The 8,940-nt window shown below is 40.5% G+C and overlaps 1 long non-coding RNA gene across 1 annotated transcript; it reads right to left on the minus strand.

Moving 5' to 3' along the window:
- Positions 1 to 431: 431 nt before the first annotated feature.
- On the minus strand, positions 432 to 8,380 carry LOC113268050 (uncharacterized). Its single transcript, XR_003321006.4, has 3 exons — positions 8,134 to 8,380; positions 6,585 to 6,883; positions 432 to 5,336 (listed from the first exon to the last, which is right to left on the minus strand). It is a non-coding gene; the product is annotated as an uncharacterized LOC113268050 (long non-coding RNA).
- Positions 8,381 to 8,940: the final 560 nt, after the last annotated feature.

An 8,940-nucleotide genomic window follows, 5' to 3' on the forward strand; every position in this document is an offset into this window, starting at 1 on the left:
AGTATATTATTTTCTGTTTTACACATTTTTGTTTCAAAATTTTCTACAATAAATGTGTATTCATTTTATAATTAGAAAAAAAATGTTGTATTTTTCTAAGTGACCAAGCTTCCATTCTCTTGAAATGATTCTAGGATCTTTTCTAGTTATTCATGTCCTTTTTAGCAGTAAAATCAGTCCCAACATATTTGAAAACATCCTTCAAGCACAAAGACATTGGCCCCAAATTTGAACAAAAATCACTGAAACTTTAAAATTCCACTATACTATAAAGAAGATGTGGTTCATATATACAATGGAATATAACTCAGTCATCAGAAAGGATTAATACCATTCTGACCAACATGGATGGAACTGGAAGGGATTATGCTAAGTGAAATAAGCAGAGAAAGACAATTATCACATGGTTTCACTCACATGTGGAACATAAGGGATAGAGCAAAGGACCATAGGGGAAGGGAGGGAAAACTGAATGGGAAGAAATCAGAGAGGGAGACAAACCATGAAATACTCTGGACTCCAGAAAACATACTGAGGGTTACAGAAGGGAGAGTGGTCAGGGGGATAGGTAACAGAGTGATGGGTATTAAGGAGGGCATGTGATGTGATGAGCACTGGATGCAACTGATGAATCGTTGAACACTACATCAAAAACTAATGATGTACTATATGTCGGCTAATTAAACATAATAATTTTTAAAATTCTACTATTCTAGATCTCTCCATATACCATGTATTGGCATATTTATTTCATAAAGAAGTTATAGGATAATAAGGAATTTTACCAGAACTTGGTGTGTCTACCATATTGCCCATTCACATTCTGTTGTACTTTAGACTTTACAAAGGATATGTCAAATACTAACAACTGAGACTTCACCTGTTGGAGAGGCATAACTTGAGGATATAAATCATACATACATCCTGTTTCTAATTAAGGAGGAAGATTGACATATGTCTTTGGAGACAACATAACAGACAGCTGTTTCTGTGATGCCAGCTTTTACATTAGTTTGAAAATGTTGCTTAGGAAATACTTGTCAGGATAAGACAAGGTTATATATACTGTTACCCACAGGACTGAGGAAAGTCACCAAACATGTGTACAAGACAAAAAAAAATTTGCTACATAAAATCTTCACTCTTGAGTTACTCCAGTGGTATATATAGCAAAGAGAGTGTTTGAGATTCAGGAAGGAAAATGGAAAGGGAATTCAAACTCCAGAGTTGCTCTATAGGTGAGATTAGTGGGTAGGAGTCTCATTGGCACAAAGAAGAGGCACCTTGTGAATGGGTTCAAGTCCCAATGATCCCACTTATTACCTTTGTAACTACTGATGAATCATACAATGTCTTTGATCCTCACTCTCCTCGTTGTGAAAGGAAAATTAAAATAAATGGATAAGATGCTTATGAGAATTACATGAAGAAATATATACAAATTATTTGGGTCCTAAGTGTTTGGGTTCCCTAGTAAATGCCCATTCATCTCTGGTCCACCTGTGAGGAAGAAATTTAGGCATTTGGTTGGTGTCAGGGATTGGGTTTCATAGGATGAGGCAAGTCAGGGCCTGCTACCCAAGGCAGCACAGGGGCCTGACAGCAAAAAGAGCAAAAGTCAAGCCTAAATCCTTTAACACTATTTCTTCCCAACTGTGGGTCACAACCCATTAGTGGAATGCACATCAATTTACGGTGCTGTGATTAGGATTTTTTTTAAGTGAAATGGAATGGACTCTATTAGAGTTCAGCAAATGTGATAAGAGTAAGTTTCATGAGACTCTTGTTTCGGTTTCATATATGTTTATGTATGCTGGATTATGATGTGAAATGTATTTTTTACTGTAGATCAAGGTCAAAAATTTCTGAAAATGACTTCTTTAGAAAAAGCCAGGTTTCAAAGTCTCAGCCCAATGACTCAGAGCTTGAAGGAATCAGGATAGGAACTGATTAGGAACAGTGTGAAGGCAGAAACAAGATGATTGCTGGAACACGCTTGGGGTATCCACCCTCCCTACACCTGTCAATAGTACGTATGGCTTATCACAGGCATAGCAGACCCTAGATACTGGAGAGATCTGGTGAGATCTGGTTCCCAATATGCTGGGGGTTAGCAGCTTCCTTCATATTCCCCAGGGACACCACTGATTTCCCCTCTACTAGGGTACCCCAGGTTTTGTTCACTTGCTCTGTGGATTTCCTCATGTGGGACTTGTTTTCTTACCTTCCTTTTGCCATACATACCTCTTGGGGCTGAGCCCTGTTCTCATTCTTCCCCACCTCACCCCACTCAGAGTTCTATGGGCTCAACAGCACCTTGTTCCATTCCATGGCCAGTTCCCACACTGCTCCTCCCCCTCACAACCCATATTAGGCCCAAAATGGAATTGATTTCCCACAGCTCAACTCGTGATGAAACCTTTCTCCAACATGAAAACCTTTCAATATTTACCATGTCTTTAAGTTTGATTAGCTTATCTTGTGTGTCCTCACCTTATCACCAGAGCAGACTAGAGAGAGTATCACCTGCTTCCTGGGGCACTAGTCCCAGGATATTGCCCCAACAGCAAGCAGGAGTCTCTCTGTTTATAGCACCTTCCAGCTTATATTTACCCACAAGGATCTCATGCACAATTGTCAGGGATCCTGCTGAGGTTCTGAAAGCCAATGTCTACCACTGTCCTGTGGGAAATTATCTTGATGCCATTTCAGGCTATCAAAATGCCAAAAATACTACCAGGAAGTCATGAAATGGTTTGCTAAAAATCCATTTATAACATACAGGGAGAAAGAAGGAGAGAGAGACCAGGATAAGTCAACACATTTAGACAGGGTACAGACAGGGTGGAAGGACTTCACTGTTTGAATTCTGGGTTAGCAGTGTTCATTTGTCGTCTCTCAATCTTTCTCTCTCTCATTCAATCTCTCTCTTCATGTCAATCTCTCTCTCTCTCTCTCTCTCTCTCTCTCTCAGACACACACACACACACACACACACACACACACACACACACACCTTTCTTAAAGTGACCAGAATTGAGACTTGAGCAAGGGGGCCCATGGATGGAAAGTGCCCTGGGACCACACAAGAGCTCTGTTGGAGAGATGGAGGAACAAGCACCTCTGGCCATAGCTATAACTCACCAGTTAGCTGATGACAGCCCTGGGTTTACTTGTGTTTCTTGGGCAGAGGACACATAGGGCCAGAATGGATGCTATGAATTAGGGCCTTATGAATATTATGTGTTCATTTAGTAACCTGAACACTTTGTGCCTTTTTTATATTTAGCATCTCATAGATCCCATATATATTTGGTTTAAAATGAATATTTAGTACCCAGGACCTCATGAATGTTAGATATCCTTTGATCCTTTTATTCCTTCCCACCTATGTTTGACCCACATGTATTCTACTTACTAACTGCTCGTCTATATATAACATACCTTAAATGTTTCACTTATTTTTTACAAATTTATTCATCTTCTATAATAGAACTAAATATTGCAAAAGCAAGTGCACATTACAACGACATTGCCCCTAAATGCCAGGCTAGTAACCCTATCAAAGAAAGAAATTCCTTTAAGTCAACATAACTTATCTACATTGATATGGGAAATCTAGCCTAGCTTCCAGAGCCGACTAGCTGGTTTTAACCACTATGAGCTATATGGCTCCAGTCAAGTCACTTATTCTCCCCATCCTCAGCTTCCTCAACTGTAAAACTGGAATGATAGTGGTATCTACTATATATGACCATTGTGTAGATTAAATGAAATAATCTAAACTCAGAACAGTGCTCAGCACATAGTATATGCTATATAAGTGATAATTTTGTAATAAAATTTTCCATAGACCCCTTCACACAGGTGCCCCAAAACATCTCTTTTTCATCTAAACTATCATCTAGACTTAATGCCATTTCTAGGTCTGGATTCTACCTCTGTTCCCTCTGGGAAAATTACAGTGGTGCTTGCCTTATCTCAGATTATGTGACAAAGCAAATATGATCTGACTGTAACACAATGAGATCAGTCCAATGAGAGGACAATGCAGAGAGTATTACAATTTCCAGTTCACTCCCCAATCATCTTATGTTAATTACACCATTTACAATCATTTTATCCTTTTAACTCACAATTCCTATCCTCTGTATTATCTTGCTGTGTTTTTTTTTCTCCTTCTCCTGCCCTATTCAGTTTAAAGTACTCTATATCTGCTAGCCAGCTTGTGAACAAATGCATCCTGCCCCTCCATCCATTCCGCACACTTGGCCAAGAATGCATCATCCTGGTGTCTTATACCAGGATTCACACATCCAAACACCATTTGTCAACACCATCCGCCATTTCCCTCCAAGATCTTCCTCAAACATCCAAGTCTCATCTGAAGGAAGAAATGATGAAGAATGATAATAGCTACCCTTTGGCCAATAGCTGCTATGTACCAGGAAGTTTGTTCATGGCTTCCCACTCTTGATCTCTAATCCTGGTACCACAGGTATTATTGTTAGCACCCATAAGGTTTCCTGTTAAGTATCACTCATAAAGCCAGAGACAGGAAAAATAAAAATGCATTTAGAATTAAACTATAAAATCAATACACAATAGATCAGAAATATGTTGTCATCTTAAATACCCAGAGAGTGAACAGTCTTGCCTGAATTGACCAAAACCAGATAGAATGTATAAAGTTATCTAAAGGAATAATGTGCCATAAAAACTGTAGAAAAAAAAAGAAGTCAGCTACCAGCTCGTTGACCAAAGAATCATTCCCAACTCCTACTCTCTTGTCATTTTCCACTCTATAGGATGAAAAAGCCAAGCACTTACTTTTCCAGCCTTCTTTGCAGCTGGACGGATGAGAGACAGGCACATAAGGGGACCATGCGATGGGGTCATATAACACAATTCTGACAAGTGAGAAATAACTGGAAATCTGCTGGGGATGTCTACAAGAGGTTTTGCTTTCATAAGAAAAGGGACACTCCTCCCCCATCTCCTCCCACCTTGAATGAGAAATATAACGGCTACAATCAGAAAGGACATGGCATTTAGACTCTAATAGATCTGAGTTCAAATCTCAGTTTTCCCACTTACTGGAAGTGCAGTATTGGGCAAATATTTTAACATGCCTCAACTGTAAATGGGTTTAATAATACCTGTAGATGTTCCAATGAGAAGAGAATGATGCACCAGAATGGTCAGATGCTTGAATCCTCAGCTGTTACATTCTTTCCAACTGGCAGTTTCCCGGAATTGCCCGATTTTAATCAGAAGGCACTTGTCACCATTGCTCCTCTCTGGGTGCATCCACATTCCTTGCTCTGCCCATATCTCTGAAAAAAAGTCCGTTTATTAAACTCTCTCAAATTGACCATTTCAGGGTGCTATCTACTTTCTGCTAGAGCCCCAACTGATGTAACCACTGATGAAATATGCATGTCTGAGGTAACTTCACTCAGACCGAGAGTAACCAGTCCAACCAGGCCTCAGAGGCGCCCTTCAATCCAAAGACTTGAACCAAGCCTTCCTTCCCTTCATGTCTGTTATCCACCCTCAAGTTACCAGGAAAGGACTCTGGTCTCCCACCTGTCTCAGGGATGGGGACACACACACACACACACACACACACCATCCCACCCCAACCAAAGAAAAGGAAATAGCATCCAAGCAGAATCTATAGCTGGATTAAACTTTCAGAAGAATAAAGAAAAAGCAGGAAGGACTAAAATACTTCAAACCCCATCTAGTTTCATGTTATATCCCTAAAGCTTACTATAGCGCAGTCAGTGAAGTCAATAAATGAATGATAAAAAGGACTGCCCATGTCCACATCCCCACTCCAGCTTAGGAAAGAAGGTAAAGCAGAGATGAAGGGGAAAAGCTTCCCTCACAACTAGGCTGGAGAAAAGAGGGGAAGACCAACAATTATTCAGTAATCTCAACAGTCTGGGATTACTTGTATGTTTCATGTTGTGTACTTACTCTCCATTAATTTTGATCAGGTTATCAAAACCTTGAATTTCCTTATTTCTCTCTGGTATTATTTCTCTTATTTTACTCTAGGTTCCTCCAGAATTCAGACACACTGAGGTGTTGAGAAGCAACTTTCCTCAAGCTTAGTGGCCAACTTCCATTCATTGTTGAGCATGAAAATTAACACAACAGAATCCCAGTTCCTGCCAGAATCAAGCCATTTCCATAATCTTAGTGGCCTTGGGCTCTTGCTTCTGGGCTTCCCTGCTAAGTCACCTGTTGGGTTACCTAACTCTAGGCTTCCTGGTCTTCTGACACCTCAGTGCCATTTATACTATTCCAACCTTGCTCCTGCTATCTTAAGATATGCCTTTACTCTGCTAGGACAGCCACTTGCTATTGCCAGCAACTTACCAGTAATCAGCAGCAATTAGCAGCAGCTGCCTGAGTTAACACACATTAGAAGCAACTCAGCAAACTCAGAGGGAGAAACCTCTGAGAATTTGGACAATGGCTGACCTCTTCTCATCCTCCAGCTGCAGAGGACAGCCTTATCTCCCCAGAACTCTAAAGAGACTGCTAATGTACATTAGATTTTGTAAACTCACAAGGAGCCATTCCTTCTTTGGGTCTGCAACATATCTTTCTGGAATTCCCTCCATGAAACGTGGTTTGGCATGCTCAGGTGTAGTCAGATGGCAGGTGGCTAGCTTCATGTTATCCTCAGTGATGAAGGTTCAGAAGTCATTCACTTTGAGCTTCTTCCATCAGCAAAACGGAGCCAAAGGACTTCACTGGGGTGATGTTCAGAGGTGGCTCATGGAAAATGAATCTTAAGACCGTCATTATTCCATTCAAGACACACATTGGCTGTGCCCACCATCCAATGCCCAGAAGTCAAAGTCCGCTGAAAAACAAGACATGGGCTCAGAGTGGAACTGCTGGAGAAAATCAATCAGCAATCTATCTATATATCATTAAAAACAAACAATTATTAAGCCTCTCCTATGTTCCAGGCACAGTGCAGGCACTGGTATTCAGAGATAAGGAGTTCACAGGCTAGAAAGAGTGTGAGAGATCTAAATAGACAGTTATTATATGGTATGATAAACACTGAGATAGAAGGAAGTGCTAGAGAAGCTTATAAGAGGACATCAGGAAAGACTACCTAAGACAATGCTCAAACCAAGCCAGAAAAAACAAACAGGGGTCAGCAGGACAGAGATGGCCGAGGGCACATCGGGTGCAGATGGTCAGAGACAATGAGAGAACCGGGGACATTTGTGGGGTTGTACTTTTAGTTCAGCTTGTAGGTCAGGGGACAAGAAAGGCATGAAATGGCAAAAGATGAGACTGAAGAAAGAAAGTCAAAGGAGGAAAAAGTCTAGAGGTTCTTGGTGAATTCCAAGGTTCTTCCAACTACTATCTCTATTTTCTTAAAAAAGAGCCATGAAAGAATAGAAGAGAATTTGGATATCAACTATGGCCACAGAGGACAAATCAGGGTAAGAGGCAGCACACTGAAATGATGGGATGATAGAAATTCACATATGTAAAACATCTTACAGCCCACCAAGCTCTTTCACTATCAATAATGGAAGGAAACGTGAACAGGTCAAAAGACCTAAGTTATTATCATGCCTCAGTTGTTGCCTAGGATGAGTGATCCTCAGTCAGTCTTTTTATGGGTCTGGATCTCATTTTCACATCTACAGGATGAAGAGGCTGGATCACTAAGGCTTTTTCCAGTTCAAACACTCCACATTCTTAGAAGCTGGTACTACTGAGTCTTTACTGCCATGTTGGAAAAAATAACTTCTCCTCCAAAGTCCTGGAGTTATAATTTTCTGAAGGTTTTCAAGGTGGGTCTAACCCATATTTCTAATCATAATCCATTTTCTGCTTAAACAAACTGGTCACAAATAATCTAACATCACCCTTTTTAAAAACTATCTCCAATTAAACAAAAAAAACAAGGTGACTTCATAAACTCTGGAAATCCCTCTGATCCCCAAAGAGTCAGTATTGCACTCCAAAGTGAAATTGTTTCATGATACGTAAACAAAGGCCCCAAAATTATAGCTTTCTTTCTTTTTTAAATTTAGGCACTAAAAACCCACAGGGATATTTCATAATAAAGAAATGAATATATTGCACCTTCTGCTTTTCTCATCATTTATTATTAAAGACTTTTCCAGGCCAGCAGGCTCACGTTGTTTAGGAATCCATCCGGGCCTGCTGGTAATTCTCATTATGAGGTAAGGAGCACAGTCCGAGAGGTCCTTCATCTTATGGAGAATGGAACAATGTGGCTGTCAACACAAAGACTGAAGATGCAGCCAGGCACTACTCAGCAGGAGCAAAAGGATGGCTCGGTAGTAGTGATCATGTTTCATGCAAACAACCTAAAATTAAGAGAAGAGAAAAAACTGAAAATGTAATTTGCTAAGTTTTTCAACAATGGCATTTATTTTTAAAATAAGGGTTCTGTGCTTAAAGGCATTGTGCTCTGCTGTGGGATCTGAACATGGAAAAGCTCAGCCTGTCTGCGAGGAGTTTACGAGAAACAGGAGACTTGAAAAATGAGAGTAGAAGGTAGCAAAAGATGGGTATCACAAAATCAGAAGATTAGTTCAGAGAGGAGAGAAATTGCATGCTGAGATCAGTGAGGCTGCAATCAGTTAGGATAGGGCAAGGCTGTGGCAGGAGGTGAGTGAAGCATCTGTCCTCCAGGCTGTCTGGACCACCTCCCTCTCCCTGGGCACTCTTCTTTCACTTAACAATTTCCCTCCTTGGATCATCTGGATTTCCTTCCTTCCTTCCTTCCTTCCTTCCTTCCTTCCTTCCTTCCTCGCCTTCTTTCATTTGTCCATTGTGTATCTCCTCCACTAAAACACAAGGTCCATGACAGCAGAACTTTGCCTTGTCCTCTTCAATGCCTACAACAGTGACTAACATAGAACA

The sequence above is a fragment of the Ursus arctos genome, unplaced genomic scaffold (genome assembly GCF_023065955.2).
Source record: "Ursus arctos isolate Adak ecotype North America unplaced genomic scaffold, UrsArc2.0 scaffold_6, whole genome shotgun sequence".
NCBI classification, from domain to species: domain Eukaryota; kingdom Metazoa; phylum Chordata; class Mammalia; order Carnivora; family Ursidae; genus Ursus; species Ursus arctos.